The sequence below is a fragment of the Engystomops pustulosus genome, chromosome 7 (genome assembly GCF_040894005.1).
Source record: "Engystomops pustulosus chromosome 7, aEngPut4.maternal, whole genome shotgun sequence".
Taxonomy (NCBI): domain Eukaryota; kingdom Metazoa; phylum Chordata; class Amphibia; order Anura; family Leptodactylidae; genus Engystomops; species Engystomops pustulosus.
The window spans coordinates 73,220,262-73,244,315 of NC_092417.1; the positions used below are offsets into that span (position 1 = coordinate 73,220,262).

Below are 24,054 nucleotides of genomic sequence, written 5' to 3' on the forward strand. Positions count from 1 at the left end.
TTCCCTCACAAAGTCATAAGTGTGAGTCATGTTGATTGGAAGCCATCGTCTATGGATGTGATATATCTTCCTACAGTGCTCAGCCTGGAGCTTTTACAAACTTTCTTTTATGAGAAGTTGTTGACTCCTGAGGAAAGTACAATGTGGACACTCAATCTAAGTAAAGGAACATTTAAAGAGGATAGGGCCGAACTCATAAGAAGGATAAACAACCCATTGATGACATATAGGTGTCATCCACTTGCTGTACATTTATAAGGCCAATGTTCAATATGACTTTTGCTTTTTTTTAACCCCTACACCAAAAATACCTAGAAGGATGACCCCAAATGTATCTTACAATAGGATGCCCCAATAACATTAATATAGCGAAAAGTATGCGATTTTGAAAACATAATTCATGCCACAGATGAGACCCTCTTATTACCATTGATTTCTCAGCTGGAGGCTGCTCTACCTCACCAGGCTGTTACCAGTCCAATCTATGGCTGTTAGGTGATAAATAGCTCTAAAAGTTGCCAAAGGGGCAAACTTTAGCTAAACCTTATTTTTCATTTTAATCCCCTGTGTTGTTTCTTACTGACAATGACCCACAATACTTGTCATCTGTTGTTCACTTTTTAGGACATTTTGTGGGCACCTGTCACCTAGCTTTTCCTAGGAAACACACATATACCCTAACAAAGATTGGCCTACCCTGGTATATGGAGATTATCTCAGATTTTAGCTTCCAGACACTAAGGGGCTCATTTACTAAGGGTCACGGTGCACAGTTTTTTCGGGGCTAAAGCGCCGTATTTAACTTTGTATCACAAACCCTATGTTTAAAATGCACCACAAAAAAGATGCTGAACTCTGTCGGACCTAAGCGTGGCAGCGACACATTCATGATTTCAGGTGCACGATCTTAGTGAATCGCCGCAGGGTGCATTGCACTTTCGGTGGACTCCGGTGACCCTGTAAGTAAATGTGCCCCATTGAGACATTGATCTTTGCAGGCCATTCAACCATCGGAGGGGCACAATAGAAAGGAGGCAGCTCCAGATGTTGCCCGCATAGCCATGTTATGAAGAGATTAGTGAATTCTTTCTCAGTTTGCACATTTCTCAGGTCACAATCCACAACTTTTTACTTTCTTATTCCCAGATGAGGCTGCAGCAAAAGCCAGGGATTAAAGTGGGGTGTTCCTTCTTTAATGACTCCAACTATAGGTGTTTGCAGAGAGCTGAAAGAGTCACAGGGACTAAACATTCCATATTTTCATTACTTGCCTCTTCAAAAGAGTCGCAGCTGAGGCCGCTCTTATTCCTCAAGACTAGGAGCTGTTATTTCTGGCATCGATTCAACATAAAACTGACTAAATATTGAGATCTTAATTGAAGTCTATTTACAATCCGCTGTGGCATAAATCACTGGCCAGCGACAGCAACATGAAAATATTTCATTTAACCTTTGGGGGTCATTTGTCACATTGTGCGGGGGCCGGCAGGACCTCATTTGCGTTGTGTTTCTATTACAATTAGTGCTTACACTGGGATCATATTCCAACGCGTCGTGACACCAGCAAGTATGCCATAGTGTTACTGATGACGATCCCCGGGATCTGCTAAATGCGTCAGTATGGCAAATGTTGGAATGGTCACATATTGAGCTCCCACTGGATGATTGGTAAAGACAATGTTATGTTTTATGTAAAAATTACAGCATCTTGTACAAATACGGAGGGATTTCCACCTGCAGAAACATTATATGAACCTGAATATTCCTGTAAATTAAAAAGAGGCATGCAGCCCTATATAAATACAGCATAATCCCTGTATAATGAAACATTCTGCAGTGTTCCTACAGAGTTTGCATTTGACTTCTTGTCATCATTTTCAAGATGTCAGTGGGGCCAATCACTGGATCTTGTGATTCAGAATATTTTGGGGGACTTTCATTATTGACTTTCCACTTGCTGTGCGCCATATTATTTGTGCTTTTTCGACACTCACAAATTTTTCTTTTTTTGGGCACACAATTTGGGCACCACTTGGGAATCCAACACTTTTCTTACAATTCTAGTTTTTAACGTGATTTTTGGCACAGTTTTTGGCAACTTCTGTCACCTCATTCATAAAGGTGAAACTCCCTGGACCAGCTTTTAGCTGCTCTAATTGTGCGCCAAAAATTGTGCCACTAAACTAATAGAAGCACTAGAAAAGAATCAGATTCACAAGTGGTGCCACAATTTTTGCCCAAGAAAGAACAAGTTATGAGTGTCGGAAAAATATTTTAGACCATTATTGTGGTGCCGCCTCTTTATAAATAATGCGTAAGAGGCGCAGCAAGGGAAGAAGAAACAAATTCGCCAGTTTTTCATTTGAAAGTCGGTAATAAATGCCACTCCGTGTCTGAAGATTCAGTGGAGGTTGTTTATTAAAATTATGTGCCTTAATTTATAAAATGTTGGCACCACAATATTGGTATTTTTGACAGGCTAGCCTTTTTATTTTTCTGGGTGCAAAATTGTAGATTGCTTGTAAATATAGCATGGTTCCAGCGCCACCCTGCGTACAAAATTAATAAATACCCCTCAATGATTCCTGCGATTCTGTGAATCCAGTGATTCTGAAGAATGTATGGATGCTTTGATTCTGAGAATGTTTTCTTGTGATATCTTAGGTTCTGTGGGTTCTCGTTAATTCCAGAGATTCAGAAGATTCTGTGGATTTTGTGATTCTTAAAACTCTCTGATTCCTGTGATTCGGATTATTACCGAGATTTTGTGATTATGAAAATGTGTGGATTCTGCAATATTTTAGATTTTGAGGTTTTGCATTCTTACATCTGAAAAAATACAAACCTAGTAAAAGTATTAAAATTAGATGAGTGTTTCAGCCTAGAGATTGTGGTAAGGTCACATCCAATATTATCCTTCAACAGTTTGTGTAAAATGGAAGGGAAAATGTAATCTCCTTACTGTGAAGAATCATCAAATGGCAGAATTTACCTAATAGATGTAAATGAATGTTTTCACACCAAGGGAAATGAATGAAATTCAAAGAACAGAATAGAAATGAGTTACATGTGTATCTATTGCAGCTATTACTTCATCAATCTGCTGTTAGCAACCTTATATTCAGGGTGTAACTGGATCACGTGGTGGGACTAGTTACATCATAGCACTATAGTAATGAAATCAGTCCTCAGATCCGCTCCTCAGCTATATAAAACATTAGGTCTGTTCACATTTACAAGCTCTCAATGAAAACAGCAATGATGTCATTCACTGACTGCAAGTAAATGCCATAGAATGTTGAGGGAATAGTGTCACATCTATTAGAAACCGTCTGAATTTCTCTTGCAAAATAGTTAAGGTTTTTGTAAAGAATATTGATCCATAGGGCAGGATGAAACATTTGTGGGGCTATTCTTCACTCATGCACTTTTGATATTATCTACTGTAATATTGATATATAGAGGATGTGGAGTTTGTCCAGCTATGGATCCCTGCATCTTCACAGCTATCTCCTGACCTGCTCAGATTCAAATGTTGTAATGGCTCTATGGTCACATCCGTCACGAAACCGCAAACATCTTAAAGAACTTAATAAAAAAAACCTGCCGCCATTTTTATCCCCTTCAAAATCTAAACAAAGGTCACTCCACAGGGAAGGATACGGGATGGTTTCTGCTCTTCTCTAATGTGTCTATTCTTCCATATATAATCAATGGTTTGCAGATGTTAACCTATATGTGGAATCAGGGGCGTCGCTAGGTCAAAAGATCCGGGGCTTGTGCCCCGGATCTTTTGTCCAGTGCCCCGAATCTCCTCGGGTCAGCAGATCATCTGCCCCGCTGCCTGGGAGATTCCTTCCCTCTCGTTCTCATAACGATCTGTGTCCTCAGATCGTGATGAGAACGAGTGCAGGCGCTGCTTTCCCCTGCAAGGACCTAGCCTCCGGGAGTTCCAGAGGCTGAAGGACCTGTGATGATGTCATGATCACATGACCTGCAGGGGAAAGCAGCGCACAGAAAGAGAGAGAGAGCTGCATCTGTGAGGTGAGAAACATGATGGTTACTAGGGAAGGGGGAGAACATTGTGGGGCACATTATTTCCTGGGGGGCTGTGTGAGGCACATTATTTACTGGGGGGCTGTGTGAGGCACATTATTTACTGGGGGGACTGTGTGAGGCACATTATTTACTGGGGGGCTGTGTGAGGCACATTATTTACTGGGGGGACTGTGTGAGGCACATTATTTCCTGGGGGGCTGTGTGAGGCACATTATTTCCTGGGGGGCTGTGTGAGGCACATTATTTACTGGGGGGGGGGGGGCTGTGTGTGAGGCACATTATTTACTGGGGGGGCTGTGTGAGGCACATTATTTACTGGGGGGGCTGTGTGAGGCACATTACTTACTGGGGGACTGTGTGAGGCACATTACTTACTGGGGGGACTGTGTGGGGCACATTATTTACTGGGGGGCTGTGTGAGGCACATTATTTACTGGGGGGCTGTGTGAGGCACATTATTTACTGGGGGGACTGTGTGAGGCACATTATTTACTGGGGGGCTTTGTGAGGCACATTACTTACTGGGGGCTGTGTGAGGCACATTATTTACTGGGGGGCTGTGTGAGGCACATTATTTACTTGGGGGCTGTGTGAGGCACATTATTTACTGGGGGGACTGTGTGAGGCACATTATTTACTGGGGGGGCTGTGTGTGGGCACATTACTTACTGGGGGGCTGTGTGAGGACATTACTTACTGGGGGGCTGTGTGAGGCACATTACTTACTGGGGGGCTGTGTGAGGCACATTACTTACTGGGGGGCTGTGTGGTCACATTACTTACTGGGGGGGCTGTGTGAGGCACATTAATTACTGGGGGGCTGTGTGAGGCACATTACTTACTGGGGGGCTGTGTGGTCACATTACTTACTGGGGGGGCTGTGTGGGGGACATTTCTTGGAGCGTGTTCACCCGTGGCACTAGGACAGGCCTTGGTTTGATCACATATATTTTCCAGTGAAACACATGTGATGGGTAACAAGCACCTGGTTTTGTTTAAATGCAGGCAAAGTGTGAGCGCAGCCTTACAGTATTTGGGGACATTGTTAGGGGCAGCAGCAGGATAACACTGCCAGGGAACAAAGATATAGGGACAATGAGGAACATAAGATGTGGTGATGGGGATTTCACCTTTGTTCTCTGTAGCTGTATATACCAGAAGTAACCTTGTTATTGGCACAACCACATGTCAGGGGGTTATGTACAGGAGGGGGCATTACTGAAAGTGCGATACACATGCATTGGGGCCCGTGCCCCGAATCTTTTACCACCCTAGCAACGCCCCTGTGTGGAATTGTTTAAGGATGTAGCGGCATGTCTCCTCCATTCAAGTGTATGGAAATGATAGAAATAAACATCTATTTCTTATTCCCCCATAAGGGAGAGTGGGATCCCCCTTCTCTGCAGAGCTAGGAGTTCCGTTCTTGTAATAGTTGGGGGCCACAGCAGTCAAACCCTCACTTATCAGCTAGTTATCCCCTATCCACAGGAACAACCCCTTTAAATGATTTTATTTGTGCATTGTGTAAATAAAGTATTAACAAGCCTACAGTTGTAACAGCAATCATCACACCTTTCTGCAGGCCTAAATGTAGACTGGATGTAGTTTCCCTCCTTCTGTGGTTCTCTCTTAATGTACAGAGCAGCATATTTTCCACCCATGATGACTGCTGGATAGGTGATCATTTCCTGGTGTGATGTCAATCTAATATCTGTACTGTCCTCTCCTTTATAGACAGCTGCATCCCCCTCCTACCCCTTCTCTCTGTCTTTACTAGATTTTTCTAGATGGGTAATTTACTGACTAAGGAGGTTTGTGAATATTTGACAAGGAGAAGTGTCTACAGGCTGTTAGAAAATAAGAAACATGTGACTGTTTGTTACAAAGTTCTATTGATAATGTCCAGTATAATGATCTACCTATTGAGGAAGATCTGGTGGCAGGTTCAACTAATGAATGACATTGGAGCCCTTTTTAAGTGCTAATCCTTGAGTGGCCTCTAACTTTAAAAATCTTTTATCACCCTAATAAGCAGATATGTGAAAGAGGCTACTGGGGCATCGAGTAGCCGGAGCTGAGGCTACACGGCGTGGCTACTCCACACCTCAGCAGCCTCTTTTGATCCTCTTACTATGACATCATCAGCGCTCCTGGTAGATGTGTGCATTTGTCTCTATCTATGCAGAGCCTGTGGCTGTGCATACTTGGCTCCGATGCCGGAGTTCTGCCCAGTAGCACATATTTGCATATTAGGGTGATAAAAGATTTCTAAAGTTAGAGGACACTCAGGGATTAGCCCTAAAAAGGGCTCTGATTCCATTAATTAGTTGAATCTGCCACCGGATCTACCTTTAACATCATGTTAAAGGAAATCAACCACATGGATTTAGTGGTTTTAACTACAGCATATTTACACGCTGGTGTATGCCCACTGAACCAGGAACTGTTCTTCATTTAACTGTTAATGGCTTATTTAGACTTAGCCTCAGGGGCTCCTGTGTATCTCTTCTCCTTCCTTCCTGACTGCTGACAGAGCCAGAAGGGATTATGTGATCCACAGTCTCATTTTCATAATTTGAAATGTCCATTTTCACAAAAAATAAACCAATAATAGCTAAATGAGGAATGGAACCAGTTTCAGGGGGCATGCACCAGCATCTAAGTATGCTTGGGTTTAAACCACTAACTTCAAGGGTTGATTTCTTTTAAATAGAAGAATCCATAGGGTCATTACCATGGGGTCTCAATAAGAAAAAATTATATACTTTTAACATAAAAGTATTTTAAATAGACTATGCAATATAATCCTTTAATGTAGAAGATGTCAGTACAGCCTCCCTGTAAAGAGAAGGATAATCACACTGTCCTCCCAGAAGGTATATATAGTAGTGGCCCACATTTACTAAGGGCTTTGTGCCAGTCTTCTGTCAGACTTTGCCTGTTCTTTTCAGTGCAAATTGTGGCACATGTATTCAAGAAGTGTCTGAAACCCACTAGGTATCACTACCCACTGCACTAGGCATCATGCAACACAAATAAGGCGGCGGTCCGGTGCTCAGTCAGACTGTGCACCAGATTTATCATGCAAAGTCTGTCGCATGTTAAAGGTGCACCACAGAAAAGTTGGTGAAATCTGTCGGGCCAGTGCAGGGAAGCGCCAGAGTCATGATTTATGGCTCACAATTTTAATGAATCTGTCGCATCGAGCATTATACACTGAAAGAGCACTTTTAGTGAAGTTTCCTAAATTCTTAGTAAATGTGCCCCAACGTTTATCTGCCCATGTGACGTAAAGGGGTCATTGGATTTATAGCAAGGAACTGGGAAAGTTAACTCTGAAAAAATATTTACTTGCAATATTATTAGTGATGGGAGTAATTATGCTTGTAGTACGGCATTATGACTTCTGCGGCCATTAATTGCAGCCAGGTCCAGAACATCAGGGAAGCCGAAGCTGATTCCTTTTTTTCTTTTGGTTAAGTTCTTTATAGAGAAGATAACCCTGATACTTTCTAAGATACTTTTATGGATGGTAAATCCAGTGCAGAGTAATTATGTTACAGCAGAGTGATTGCTTTATTTCTATCCAATGTAAACAATATATATACAGTATGGATAGATTGTTATTACACAAACACTTAGATCAGAGAGGATATAATCCCTCGTTCTGAGAAGCCTCTGGATGTAAATGGCCCTAATTAATGACATTCTGTAATGATCTCGACAAAGTCTATTAGGAAAAAGTAGAATATTTAATTTCACAATGATTCTGACTGGACCTTTAAACTCACTGTTAATGACCATGTGAGCTCAGTGTCACACACTGCATTATGTCTGGATTTCTTCGCTGATCTCCTTGGGTTGAGTATTCATGCTGCAGATAACTGATATCTAGGCTGTAAAGGTACAATGAATCCAAGTTGACAGCAGCTTTTTGGTAATTAGCCCTGAGTGCACTGCAGGGTGGGCACAGGAGCACTATATACACTATGGAAATGAGGGGCTTATGTAAGTATTATCTAACAGAGCGAGCTAATCACTAAACCTTCCTCCAGGTAATTACCTTCAGAATCCTTTTATGGATGTAAATGACATTAATTGCAGCTTCCATTCATTGCTCCCCTCCTAAAATAAGCTTATCCTAATGACAGGCATTGAAAACACTCTAATAAACTGACTCTCAACTTGCACTTTATATGTTTGACCCTTGAAGACACAGGAAGCAGGTGTCACTGTATGGAGGAGAAGAGGGCAAGTAGACAAGTAGGCAACTGGAAAGAAATAGTACATTGTAATATTTACTGTCTGGTTACTGTCAGCTCCTAGAGACACAAGCTGATGGATTTATAGAATTATTATATCATTGGTTGGAAGAAGCCCCTGTGATATACAGTAGGATCAATGTATAGAGAATAAAGAGAGAAAGTTATCAGAAAAAGCTAAAAACCATATATATATATATATATATATATATATATATATATATATATATATATATGAAATTTGAATATACAAGATAGACAAAGGTTAAAATCATTTAAAACACTACTCAATTGTCTCAATTGTACAGTAAAACAGCCTCCTTTGTCTTCATTTCCAAATACTGAATTTTTTTTTTATTCCTTCTCACCTCTAATTTACATAAAATCTCCCTTACCTTTCATTGTTTGTCCCTCTCCTTTACTTTCCCTCTTTGCTCCTAATACATTCACTTCTCTTTTCCTTTCCATCTCCTTTCCTATTATCTTCACTGATCCTTTCCTTTTCCTCTCCTCATCTTCTATTAAGTTAACTTTTTTTTTCCTTCTATTACCTTCACTTTTTTACTTTATCCCTCCTCATCTTCTTTATATTTTCTTCCTCTCTTTTCCTTACCTTCTCATTTACTTTGCTTCCCCTTCTCTCACCTTCCCTTTCCCCCTTTTCTTTTCAATTTCCTTTCTTTCCTGTACACTTTCATCTATTCTACTTCTTTACCTATTGTCCTCTGTCTTTCCCTTTCATATTTTCCCTTGCTCTATCCTTCCATTTTCATCTTCCTTTTTTGCAGTATTCTTATATGGTACATAAGCCTTTTCTGATTATTTCTGGTCAGATATCCTGTATTCTTTGTTGTCCATGTTTCCCTCAAAAGTCCAGCGAGGCTGATACTTTCCTGACAGCTTCTTTATTATTGAACTTCACCTCATAGAACCATCCACTGGTTATACAACACTGAGTTTATATATTTAGCAGAGAACAAAGCTGAAGAGGTTTTATATGTGGACGGAAAAGAAATCCAAAGAAAAAGCTAGAAATAGACTCTAATGTCTTAGTGACCTACTTTAGTGAAGCACTTGAGCTTGACATGACAGAGTAACAAGTGGAATGACCTGGTGCATTCTGGGTAATCCATCAATATTCGCGAAATTATATAAGATACTTTTATATGCACTTAACTGCAGAATTATTAAATTGTTCTACTGCATACTAAAACAAGAACGGTCGAAAAACATGGGTACACATATATTGGCAGCAGACAGGACCAACAAAAGTGGGCAGGGACAGCAAATCATAAGATGAAAATGACAATGAATAATACTGGTAGAATTAGTTACTGGCAGAAGCATAGGAAATTCATATAGATAGATATGATAGATTCCATACTCAATAAATTCAATTTGTAAACCATTGAAAAATAGTGGCTCTAGATCCTATAGACCAGTGATGGCAAACCTTTTAGAGGCCAAGTGCCCAAACTACAACAAAGACCCACTTTTATTTATCGTAAAGTGCCAACACAGAAATTTAATTTGTGATTTATACTCCCTTCTCTGTCACAGTTTTCATTGATACCAGCACCTGAGGACACCAATAAAGCAGAAAATAGTCCCAGGTAGAGCTGTCACTTTAATATAGCTCTGTGCACAGCAAGTCCTGGGCTGTCTGGGACTGCAGGAAGATACCTGGAGTCATCTCTGGTGATGGCCTGAGTGCCCACAGAAAGGGCTCTGAGTGCCACCTCTGGCACCAGTGCCATAGGTTAGCCATCACTGCTATAGACCATGTCCTACCAAATGTCCACAGCAGATGCCCCCCGTTTATAAAATGTCCACAGCAGATGCCCCCTTTAATAAATGTCTACAGCAGATGCCCACCTTTACATTAATGTCCACAGCAGATGACCCCTTAAATGAAATGACCAATAACAGTGATACCCCCATTAATGAAATGTCCACAGCAGGGCCCTCTTAAAAAAAATCTATACTCACCTCCATCTTCTTCTCCCTGCAGCTCAATCTTTTCCTCTTCCTGCCTTTGCGCGCACACACTATGACGTCACGTGGCCATGACATCACAGCGTTATAGTGTATCCACCCAGGCAGGAAGAGGAGAAGACATACCCTAACTGTATGAAACCGTCCAGACCAGCTTTCCCAGACAGTGTAGGAGATGTGGACTATTGCCCTTGGCTGGCCCGGCCTCTGTGCACTCTGCAGCTTAACGCCCTCTCATATGGTAAATACTTGTGTATAAGCCAAGAGTTCTAACTTTACCACAAAAAAGATGGGAAAAGTTATTGACTTGAGCATAAGCCCTAGAATAAAATGTCCAGCAACAACCACACCTAATTAATGAAATGTTCACAGCAGATGCTCCCCTTTAATGAAATGTCCACAGCAAAAGCTCCCCTTTAATAAAATGTCCACAGTAGATGCCACTCTTTAATAAAACTACCACAGCAGATGCCCCCTTTACACAAATGTCCATGGAAGATGCACCCCTTCATATAAATGTTTACAGAAGATGCCCTCCCTTTAATGAAATGTCCAATGCTGATGCCCCCTTTAATAAAATGTTCACAGCAGACACTCCCTTTACATAAATGTCCACAGCAATAAAATGTCCGCAACAGGACCCACTTTAGTAAAATGTCCACAGTAGTTTAATAAAACTACCACAGCAGATGCCCCCTTTACACAAATGTCCACGGAAGATGCACCCCTTTATATGAATGTTCACAGAAGATGCCCTCCCTTTAATGAAATGTCCAATGCTGATGCCCCCTTTAATAAAATGTTCACAGCAGACACTCCCTTTACATAAATGTCCACAGCAATAAAATGTCCGCAACAGGACCCACTTTAGTAAAATGTCCACAGCAGATGCCCCCTTTAATAAAATGTCCACAGCCGAGATTCCCCCCATTTACATTAATGTGCACAGCAGATGATCCCCTTTAATAAAATGTCCACAGCAGGGCCTTCTCTTTAAATAAATGTCCACAGCAGAGATCCCCCCCAACTAATGAAATCCAGAGCCCTCTTAAAAAAAAACAACTCTATACTCACTTTCGTCTTCTTCTCCCCACTGCTCTGTCTTCTCCTCTTCCTGCCCTTACAGCACATGCACACACTATGATGTCACTCGTCCGCGACACCGCCACATCATAGTGTATGTGCATGGAGCAGAAAGAGGAGAAGACAGAGCCCAGGGTCGGGGAGAAGAGCCCGGTAGGTGAGTATAGATTTTTTTTTTAAAGACTGATTGTGGATCTTCATATAGGGCCTGGGTATACCACCTACATGAAGATTCGCAATTGGCTGGGATATGGGGATGGGTGGGCATGGCCAATCACCTCGGCCAGCTGGAAGATGTTCTCAGCGCAGCTTCTGTGCCCCTGTAAACAAACAGGGGGACGACCAGAGAGGTGGCAACGCAGAACACCGGGAGGAACTGCAGAGGTAAGTACAAGTTTATTTTTTTAAGCAGTTCCCCCTAGTTACATACCTATTTTTCATAGGGTCTCAAACAACCGCTTTAACTGCTCCATAGCCTCTCTCCGCTGCTTTGAATGACTTTTGTAGTCGGTTGCATAATGTAGCAGTCACTCAGAGGGGAGGTGCTTTGGAGGAGTTCACTACAGAGATATCAAAGCACAGCAGTGTGAGGACACTCTGACAAGCACCAAGTCCAGCTACGACCCTGGAATATAAGTGAATTTTTCACAGTGCTGTCTGCAGATCAAAACTGCCAATAGCTCCTATTTAGCAGTCTGTATATCTGTCAAGCAGACTTCTTTATTCTAAAATAAGACATTTCTGCTTGTCTGTTCTAGAAGCCAGAGCAACTATCCCTGGAACAACATGGAGGGAAGATGAGTCATCAGTGTAAAATAAGTTGATGTCTGTTCGGCCCCTTTAAAATGAATCTGCCATTTTTCTGCATTGCATACTGTGTCACTTTCCACCCATTCACTGACAATAATCCATATTTCTCCTAGATTCCACATGTTTAATCCTCTGCAGTCTTCTGAATGATGATTCCATGTTTCCTCTGGCTGATAACAGGATTTCCCACAGATTATAATGCAGATGTTTATTGATGAGATTAGAATTGGCTTTTATAAAGAGAGCTTTACCCCCAACAGCAAAAATGGAAACTTCTGCATAGTGCGTCCCTTCCACAGCGCAATATTGTAAATCCTACAGCGGTTATTTATAAATGTCGTTTTACACATGTCAGATGATATTTATACAGATCGAACAAGAACATTAGGGAATTTGGGAATAATCCATTGTGAAACAAACCTAGACAGCAGTGTCACATCACGGGAATAATGGCCACATAGTCACAGTGTCCATTTATAGAAAATAAAAGCAGATATTGCATGTACTACACAAGACTATAGAAAAGGTACTGCTCAGTTGCAAGATCCCTCACAAAAGGTCAAGCAGTTTTGACTAAATTAACTCAACTTAATGAATTGCATAACCGAAAATGGTCCGAACTGACTCCACATTAATGAAGGTGAAATGGAACTCCATAGACCAGTTTTCTGTAGCTCTTACTGTGTGTCAAAAATTGTTCCCAAAAAGTATTGGGATTTCAAAGTTGTGTTAAATTGTGAGCCCAAAAAAAAGTGTATTAATGTTTGAAATGGACCAATATTGTGGCACCGACACTTCATAAATAATGCAGCAAGGAAATAAAAAAAATAAAATGACACAAAATTGTCGGTAAGTCAATAATGAATGCTTCCCAGGCTGTCTACCCCTGGAGCTGGCTGACACAGTGGCATTGGTTCTCTCATAGACTACCCGTGCTCCCTGTGACTGGTACTCTTTGCCTCAACTTAGAGGACCTCCTTTATGTCCCTATGTGTCAGGAAACCTGTACTCCTCCTACTTTCTAGTCTTGTTGAATATGTTGTATAGTTCCCCACCATAGAGAAATGCACCGCTGTCTACCTCTTGGGGTCATAAACATATCTGACTTCATTACATTTTGAAGCATAATTATTCTGCTTTTAATACAAAATTTTATCTTCAAAAGTCTGGGACGGCCATGGAGACCAGGATATGCCAACCATTTTATGGCCTATTGGAAGGAGCAGGCAATTATGTAATGACAAAATAGGTTCAATGGGGGAGATTTATCACTGCTTCTACTCCAGTTTTCTGTTGCCATTGCGCATGTGCACACTTCTCAGCATCATCACACATGTGCATATCTATTCAGATCCGCTACTAATTGTTGTTTATCTCCAGGATGCTGGAGCAATGTGGGACATAACATATATTTGGTGCAGTGAGTGTATACATCATGAAAAAACTGCCAGTAACTTGGATATTGTAAGCTATATTTTTATCAGTAATGCTGATGTATGTACTGCCATAGAGTATATTGGTATATTGGTCCCAAACACTTTTCAGCCTAGAAGTAAGCAAAACAAGGAAAAAGTGCCAGTTATCTGATATACAGGGCATGCACAGTGAACCAGAGACACATTAATAAACTTACAATAGCTTTCCACCAAGATGTCTTATACCAGTTGAGATGAATCAACAGATGAGCCAATGGATGGGACTGTGAAAGGTTCTCTACAGTATAATAACATATCTTTGCCACAACACAAAGCAATTAACCATAGAAACTAGCAATGGGTAACACGACCCACTCCTGTGGTGCTTCCATCTACAGTATGCTTCGGCGGAAATACAGCCAGAATCTGAGAATTACACCCAATATACAGGACAAGAGAAAGTGGTACTGTGCAGTGCCCATACATACAGAATAAGAGCAGATACTGTGAATTACACCCAGTATACAGGACAGGAGAAGTGGTGCTGTGCAGTGTCCATATATACAGAATAAGAGCAGATACTGAGTATTACACCCAGTATACAGGACAAGAGAAAGTGGTACTGTGCAGTGCCCATACATACAGAAAAAGAGCAGATACTGTGAATTACACACAGTATACAGGACAAGAGAAGTGGTACTGTGCAGTGTCCATACATACAGAATAAGAGCAGATACTGTGAATTACACACAGTATACAGGACAAGAGAAGTGGTACTGTGCAGTGTCCATATATACAGAATAAGAGCAGATACTGAGAATTACATCCAGTTAGAGATGAGCGAACATGCTCGTCCGAGCTTGATGCTCGGTCGAGCATTAGGGTACTCGAAACTGCTCGTTGCTCGGACGAATACTTCGCCCGCTCGAGAAAATGGCAGCTCCCGCCGTTTTGCTTTTTGGCGGCCAGAAACAGAGCCAATCACAAGCCAGGAGACTCTGCACTCCACCCAGCATGACGTGGTACCCTTACACGTCGATAGCAGTGGTTGGCTGGCCAGATCAGGTGACCCTGGGATAGACTAGCCGCTGCCCGCGCTGCTCGGATCATTCTGTGTCTGGATGCCGCTAGGGAGAGAGCTGCTGCTGGTCAGGGAAAGCGTTAGGGTGTTCTATTAGCTTACTGTTAGGCAGGAGTGATTCTACAAGAACCCAACAGCCCTTCTTAGGGCTACAATAACGTTCTACTTTTTTTATTTTAATTTGCATCTAGTACCATTTTGTGAGGAATTAGCAGGGGGACTTGCTACCGTTGTGTTTAGCTCTTAGTGGCACACATATCCATAGCAAAGACCGAAGTGGGAAAATTTAGTAGGGGTTGGATTTCAATTAGGCACTAACTCAGTGTCATCTCATCTGGCATATTAGTGTGCTTTGATACTTGGCTAGAAAATAGCCATAGGAGAATACAAACAGCTTACTTACGCCTACAGTAGCGTTCTATATATTTGATTTCTGGTTGATCTGCTGGTGGCTGTACTTTCTGCAGTGCATGTACTAGCCAATTCTGAGCAATTTGTAGTGAGACTTGCGACCGCTGTGTTCTGCGCTTAGTGACGCACATATCCATAGCAAAGACCGAAGTGGGAAAATTTAGTAGGGGTTGGATTTCAATTAGGCACTAACTCAGTGTCATCTCATCTGGCATAGTAGTGTGCTTTGATACTTGGCTAGAAAATAGCCATAGGAGAATACAAACAGCTTACTTACGCCTACAGTAGCGTTCTATATATTTGATTTCTGGTTTATCTGCTGGTGGCTGTACTTTCTGCAGTGCATGTACTAGCCAATTCTGAGCAATTTGTAGTGAGACTTGCGACCGCTGTGTTCTGCGCTTAGTGACGCACATATCCATAGCAAAGACCGAAGTGGGAAAATTTAGTAGGGGTTGGATTTCAATTAGGCACTAACTCAGTGTCATCTCATCTGGCATAGTAGTGTGCTTTGATACTTGGCTAGAAAATAGCCATAGGAGAATACAAACAGCTTACTTACGCCTACAGTAGCGTTCTATATATTTGATTTCTGGTTGATCTGCTGGTGGCTGTACTTTCTGCAGTGCATGTACTAGCCAATTCTGAGCAATTTGTAGTGAGACTTGCGACCGCTGTGTTCTGCGCTTAGTGACGCACATATCCATAGCAAAGACCGAAGTGGGAAAATTTAGTAGGGGTTGGATTTCAATTAGGCACTAACTCAGTGTCATCTCATCTGGCATAGTAGTGTGCTTTGATACTTGGCTAGAAAATAGCCATAGCAATAGGATAGCATTGTTTGGTTTTAAAAACTCAAAAAAAAACAAAAAACACAAAAAAAAACAAAAAACACAAAAAAAAACAAAAAAAAGTTAAAAAAAAAATAAAGTTATAACTCTCATTTTAAAAATGTTTAACCCGAGGGCTAGGGGTAGAGGACGAGGGCGGGGACGTGGGCGTCCAACTACTGCAGGGGTCAGAGGCCGTGGTCCTGGGCGGGGTGAGACACCACCTGCTGATGAGGGAGCAGGGGAACGCCGCAGAGCTACACTCCCTAGGTTCATGTCTGAAGTTACTGGGACTCGTGGTAGAGCACTGTTGAGGCCAGAACAGTGCGAACAGGTGATGTCGTGGATTGCTGACAATGCTTCGAGCAATTTGTCCACCACCAGTCAGTCTTCCACGCAGTCCACCCATGTCACCGAAATCGCCACTCCTCCAGCTCCTGCACCTCAGCCTCCTCCCCCCCAGTCTGCCCCCTCCCAGGAAAATTTGGCATTTGAACCGGCATACTCTGAGGAACTGTTTTCTGGACCCTTCCCACAGTCACAAACCACTTGTCCGGTTGCTGCTGAGCAATTTTCCGATGCCCAGGTTTTCCACCAGTCACAGTCTGTGGGTGATGATGACCTTCTTGACGTAGTGGAAGTGTGTAAAGAGGTGTCCGACGATGAGGAGACACGGTTGTCAGACAGTGGGGAAGTTGTTGTCAGGGCAGGAAGTCCGAGGGGGGAGCAGACTGAGGGATCGGAGGATGATGAGGTGACAGACCCAAGCTGGGTTGAGAGGCCGGGTGAACACAGTGCTTCTGAGACGGAGGAGAGTCCTCGACCAGAACAGGTTGGAAGAGGCAGTGGTGGGGCCAGACGGAGAGGCAGGGCCAGAGCTGGTGCATCAGCGCCAAATGTGTCAACTAGTGAAGCTCCCGTGGCGAGGGCTCTTGCGGCGAGGGCTAGATCTTCAGAAGTCTGGAGGTTCTTTAAGGAAACACCGGATGACCGACGGACTGTGGTGTGCAACATTTGCCAAACCAGGCTCAGCAGGGGTTCCACCACTACTAGCTTAACTACCACCAGTATGCGCAGGCATATGAATGCTAAACACCCCACTCAGTGGCAACAAGCCCGTTCACCTCCGGCCGTGCACACCACTGCTCCTTCCCCTGTGTCAGCTGATAGTCAGTCCCCTGCCCAGGACCCTGCCACAAAAACCCCATCGTCGCCTCCACGATCCTCCACAGCATCCACCAGTGTTCAGCTCTCCATACCCCAGACGCTGGAGCAGAAACGCAAATATAGTGCAACCCACCCGCACGCCCAAGCCCTTGACAAGGTCCACCTGACCACGAACACGTGGACGAGTGCTGCCGGGCAGGGCCACTATATATCGCTGACGGCACATTGGGTTAACTTGGTGGAGGCTGGGACCGAGTCTGACCCTGGGGCTGCTCATATACTGCCGACGCCGAGGATTGCGGGGCCTACCTCGGTCCAGGTGTTTCAGGCCTACTATGCCTCCTCCTCCTCCCACCCCTCCTCCACCTCCTCCTCCGAACTACCAACCGTGGGCACGGCGCCATCAGTCGGTAGCTCTAGGCACAGCAGCAGTGCCGTCGCTAAGCGACAGCAGGCGGTGCTCAAACTGCTGAGCCTAGGCGACAAAAGGCACACCGCCCAAGAGCTATTACAGGGCATCACGGCGCAGACTGATCTGTGGCTGGCACCGCTGAACCTCAAGCCGGGAATGGTTGTGTGTGACAACGGCCGTAACCTGGTGGCGGCTCTGCAACTCGGCAGACTGACACATGTGCCATGCCTGGCCCATGTGTTAAATCTGATAGTTCAGCGTTTCCTCAAGACATACCCCAATCTGTCTGATTTGCTCACGAAGGTGCGCCGCATCTGTGCGCATTTCAGGAAGTCCAGCCCAGATGCTGCCACTCTCAGGGCAGCGCAGCGCCGCCTCCAACTGCCCGCTCACCGACTGTTGTGCGACGTGCCCACGAGGTGGAATTCAACACTGACCATGTTATCCAGAGTTTACCAGCAGCGCAGAGCGATTGTAGACTGCCAGATGTCAACTTCCACCAGAACTGGTAGTCAGGTCAGTCAGCTTCCTCAAGTCTACAATGAGGAGTGGACGTGGATGTCTGATATCTGTCAGGTGCTGAGTAACTTTGAGGAGTCAACACAGATGGTCAGTGGCGATGCCGCCATCATCAGCCTCACCATCCCGCTGCTTGGCCTGTTGAAAAACTCTCTGGTCAGCATGAAGTCGGAAGCTTTGCGCTCGTCACAAGAGACAGGGGAAGAATATTCCCTTGTTGATAGCCAAAGCACCCTCAGGTCTGTTTCTCAGCGCATATCGGAGGAGGTGGAGGTGGAGGAGGAAGAGGAGGAGAATGTTGGCGAGACACAAGAGGGGACCATTGTTGAGTCCTTCACTGTTCAGCGTGTATGGGCAGAAGAAGAGGAGTTGGAGGAGGAGGAAATGGACAGTCAGGCCAGTGAGGGGAGTGAATTCTTACGCGTTGGTACTCTGGCGCATATGGCAGATTTCATGCTAGGCTGCCTATCCCGTGACCCTCGCGTTCAAAGAATTTATTCCAGCACCGATTACTGGGTGTTCACTCTCCTGGACCCACGGTACAAGCAAAATCTTTCCACTCTCATCCCTGCAGAGGAAAGGAGTGTGAGAATGCATGAATACCAGCAGGCCCTGGTGCACAAGCTGAAACAGTATTTCCCTTCTGACAGCGCTAGCGGCAGAGTGCGTAGTTCTGCGGGACAAGTAGCGAGGGAGAGTAGGCGAGCAGGCAGCTTGTCCAGCACTGGCAAGGGTACGCTTTACAAGGCTTTTGCCAGCTTTATGTCACCCCAGCAAGACACTGTCACCTGTCCCCAGTCTCGGCAGAGTAGGGCTGATCTTTACAGAAAGATGGTGAGGGAGTACGTAGCTGACCATACCATCGTCCTAAATGATCACACAGCTCCCTACAACTACTGGGTTTCAAAGCTGGACATGTGGCACGAACTGGCGCTGTACGCCTTGGAGGTTCTTGCCTGCCCTGCCGCTAGCGTCTTGTCCGAGCGGGTTTTCAGTGCAGCTGGTGGCATCATCACCGATAAGCGTACACGCCTGTCGACTGACAGCGCTGACAGGCACACGCTTATTAAAATGAATAAAGGCTGGATTTCTCAGAATTTCCAATCTCCACCAGGTGAAGGAAGCTCAACCTGAATAATTGATCCACTCCTCCTCCTCCTCATTTTCCTCCTTCTCCTCCTCTTTGTACAGTAAAGCAGAGGAAAATGGCTATTTTTTGACAGGGCCCACTGGCTCTTGCTATAGTACTTCATGCATTTAATTTTTCTGGAGGGCCACCTACCCGGTCCTCTGTTTGAAACAATTTTTGTGAGTGCCACATACAGGCACTCAATCTATTCCATTTTTCTGGAGGGCCACCTACCCGGTCCTCTGTTTTAAAAAATTTTTGGGACTGCCACATACAGGCACTCAATCTATTCCATTTTACTGGAGGACCACCTACCTGCTCCTCTGGTTTGAAAAATGTTTGGGACTGCCACATACAGGCACTCAATCTATTCCATTTTACTGGAGGGCCACCTACCTGCTCCTCTGGTTTGAAAAATGTTTGGGACTGCCACATACAGGCACTCAATCTATTCCATTTTACTGCAGGGCCACCTACCTGCTCCTCTGGTTTGAAACATTTTTGGGACTGCCACATACAGGCACTCAATCTATTCCATTTTACTGGAGGGCCACCTACCTGCTCCTCTGGTTTGAAAAATGTTTGGGACTGCCACATACAGGCACTCAATCTATTCCATTTTACTGCAGGGCCACCTACCTGCTCCTCTGGTTTGAAACATTTTTGGGACTTCCACATACAGGCACTCAATCTATTCCATTTTACTGGAGGGCCACCTACCTGCTCCTCTGGTTTGAAAAATGTTTGGGACTGCCACATACAGGCACTCAATCTATTCCATTTTACTGGAGGGCCACCTACCTGCTCCTCTGGTTTGAAAAATTTTTGGGACTGCCACATACAGGCACTCAATCTATTCCATTTTACTGGAGGGCCACCTACCTGCTCCTCTGGTTTGAAAAATGTTTGGGACTGCCACATACAGGCACTATCCAAATTAAATTGTCTCCATAGCAGCCTCCACACGTTGTCTCCATTGCTACCTCCAAAAGTCGTCCATATAGCTGCCTCCATACATCGTCCCTTTATCAAACGAGGTGTGTCAGGCAGAAATTTGGGTTGTTTTCATGGATTCCACATCAAAGTTGTTAACTTTGTCGCCACCCTGCTGTGTTATCCACAAAATATACTGGCAAACTTTTACCATTTAGGGATATTATTTCAGCGCTTCTTGCGCATCTGTTTACATTCCCCTCACCCGGCATATCCTAAACTTATAAGAACGCTACTACACTTGATCTTATACAAAAGGTTCTTAGAAGTGCTGTTTGGGGAGTAGCCTGGAGACAGGGGCTTGGATTGGCGAAAGCTCGCCTGGCAGCGGAGCGCCAGCTCCATGCGCATCATGCGCTTCTTGCGCATCTGTTTACATTCCCCTCACCCGCCATATCCCAAACTTATAAGAACGCTACTACACTTAACTTGGTGCAGGCTGGGACCGAGTCTGACCCTGGGGCTGGTCATATACTGCCGACGCAGAGAATTGCGGGGCCTACCTCGGTCCAGGTCTCAAAGGCCTACTATACCTCCTCCCACCCCTCCTCCACCTCCTCCTCCTCGGAATTACCATCCGTGGGCATGGCGCCATCAGTCGGTAGCTCTAGGCACAGCAGCAGTGCCGTCGCTAAGCGACAGCAGGCGGTGCTGAAACTGCTAAGCCTAGGCGATAAAAGGCACACCGCCCAAGAGCTATTACAGGGCATTCCACATCAAAGTTGTTAACTTTGTCGCCACCCTGCTGTGTAATCCACAAAATATACTTGCAAACTTTTACCATTTAGGGATATTATTTCAGCGCTTCTTGCGCATCTGTTTACATTCCCCTCACCCGCCATATCCTAAACTTATAAGAACGCTACTACACTTGATCTTATACAAAAGGTTCTTAGAAGTGCTGTTTGGGGAGTAGCCTAGAGACAGGGGCTTGGATTGGCGAAAGCTCGCCTGGCTGCAGAGCGCCAGCTCCATCCCAAGATCCAACTAACATAGTTGCATCACCTTTAATCTACTACTAGTTCACTGCCTCCATAATAATAATAATAATAATCTTTATTTATATAGCGTCATCATATTCTGTAGCGCTTTACAAATCATAGGAAACAAATACAAATGTAATGTAACAGAGCACAACATTTGTATGGAACAACAGGAGTGAGGTCCCTGCTCGCCAGAGCTTACGGTTTATGAAGATGATGGGGTAACACGAGGTAAAAGAATATTTAATGGTCAAGCCATTCTTCTTAGGGAATAGAAAAAAATATAATAAATGGAATTGCTGTCGCTTGAACCACTCAGCCGTCATCTTATATACCAGGTCCAGGGTGAATGGGACTGCAGAGAAGTCTGGTGCCTGTTGGTTGCTGGATAACAGATGGGAGGACGACACAGGACGGGTTAGTAGAAGAGTTAAAACTTCATGCAGTTAATGAGTGTTATAGGCTTGCCTAAAGAAATGGGTTTTAAGAGCACGTTTGAAACTTTGGAGGTTAGGTATTAGTCTGATAGTCCGGGGCAGAGCATTCCATAGAATTGGTGCAGCTCTAGAGAAGTCTTGGAGACGCGAGTGGGAGGTCCGCACTAGGGTAGAGGTTAATCTAAGATCACTGGCGGATCTAAGAGCACGGGTTGGGCGATAGACTGAGATAAGAGAGGAGAGGTAGGGGGGTGCAGCATTATACAGAGCTTTATGGATGAGGGTTATTATTATTTTAAACTGTATTCGAAAGGAGACTGGCAGCCAGTGCAGCGACTGGCATGAACTGTAAGCATACATGGTCCCCTTATCAAACGAGCTGTGTCAGGCAGAATTTTGGGTTGTTTTCATGGCTTCCATGTTAACTTTGTCGCCACCCTGCTGTGTAATCCACAAAATATACTGGCAAACTTTTATCATGTACCGATATTATTTGAGCGCTTCTTGCTCACCTCCTTTGGTTCCTCTCTGACACCCATTGGTTTGAAGCCTGAGTCCAATTAGGGTATGTCGCCATGCCACTCTCTAGCCTGCTGCCGCTGCCTCTGCATGCCGTCCCCTATAGTGTCAGGGTCAATTATTGGATGTTTTAGATGCTATCTAGCTTCATTCTGTCACTCTGTCATGGCCATGCTGTTGCCCATAATTTTGGCATAATGGTGCGATTAGGCAGCCTCAGAGGCATCCATGCATGCTGCCCCTGCTGTTTCCTGTCCATTTCCGTGGTGTTTCCATCCTTTTCTGAGGTTCCCAGGTGTTTGGCCAAACTTCCCTGTGCAGAGCCTTGGTCCCCTTGAAAAATGCTCGAGTCTCCCATTGACTTCAATGGGGTTCGTTATTCGAGACGAGCACTCGAGCATCGGGAAAAGTTCGTCTCGAATAACGAGTACCCGAGCATTTTAGTGTTCGCTCATCTCTACATCCAGTATACAGGACAAGAGAAGTGGTACTGTGCAGTGTCCATATACACAGAATAAGAGCAGATACTGAGTATTACACCCAGTATACAGGACAAGAGAAAGTGGTACTGTGCAGTGCCCATACATACAGAAAAAGAGCAGATACTGCAAATTACACCCAGTATACAGGGCAGGAGAAGTGGTACTGTGCAGTGCCCATACATACAGAAAAAGAGCAGATACTGCAAATTACACCCAGTATACAGGGCAGGAGAAGTGGTACTGTGCAGTGCCCATACATACAGAATAAGAGCAGATACTGTGAATTACACACAGTATACAGGACAAGAGAAGTGGTACTGTGTAGGGTCCATATATACAGGATAAGAGCAGATACTGAGAATTACACCCAGTATACAGGACAGGAGAAGTGGTACTGTGCAGTGTCCATATATACAGAATAAGAGCAGATACTGAGAATTACACCCAGTATACAGGACAGGAGAAGTGGTACTGTGCAGTGTCCATATATACAGAATAATAGCAGATACTGAGAATTACACCCAGTATACAGGACAAGAGAAGTGATACTGTGCAGTGTCCATATATACAGAATAAGAGCAGATACTGAGAATTACACCCAGTATACAGGACAAGAGAAGTGGTACTGTGCAATGTCCATATATACAGAATAAGAGCAGATACTGAGAATAATACCCAGTATACAGGACAGGAGAAGTGGTACTGTGCAGTGTCCATACATACAGGATAAGAGTAGATACTGAGAATTACATCCAGTATACAGGACAAGAGAAGTGGTACTGTGCAGTGTCCATATATACAGAATAAGAGCAGATACTGAGAATTACACCCAGTATACAGGACAGGAGAAGTGGTACTGTGCAGTGTCCATATATACAGAATAAGAGCAGATAGTGAGAATTACATCCAGTATACAGGACAAGAGAAGTGGTACTGTGCAGTGTCCATATATACAGAATAAGAGCAGATACTGAGAATTACACCCAGTATACAGGACAAGAGAAGTGGTACTGTGCAGTGTCCATATATACAGAATAAGAGCAGATACGGAGAATTACACCCAGTATACAGGACAAGAGAAGTGGTACTGTGTAGTGTCCAAATATACAGAATAAGAGCAGATACTGAGAATTACATCCAGTATACGGACAAGAGAAGTGGTACTGTGCAGTGTCCATATATACAGAATAAGAGCAGATACTGAGAATTACACCCAGTATACAGGACAGGAGAAGTGGTACTGTGCAGTGTCCATATATACAGAATAAGAGCAGATACTGAGAATTACACCCAGTATACAGGACAGGAGAAGTGGTACTGTGCAGTGTCCATATATACAGAATAAGAGCAGATACTGAGAATTACATCCAGTATACAGGACAGGAGAAGTGGTACTGTGCAGTGTCCATATATACAGGATAAGAGCAGATACTGAGAATTACACCCAGTATACAGGACAGGAGAAGT

At 44.0% G+C, this 24,054-nt stretch overlaps 1 long non-coding RNA gene across 1 annotated transcript in view; it reads right to left on the reverse strand.

The window, feature by feature from the left end:
* LOC140068838 (uncharacterized) overlaps nt 1–24,054 on the reverse strand; it is a 39,151-nt gene that overhangs the window by 10,924 nt on the left and 4,173 nt on the right. The gene's annotated exons all lie outside the window — the stretch shown is intronic.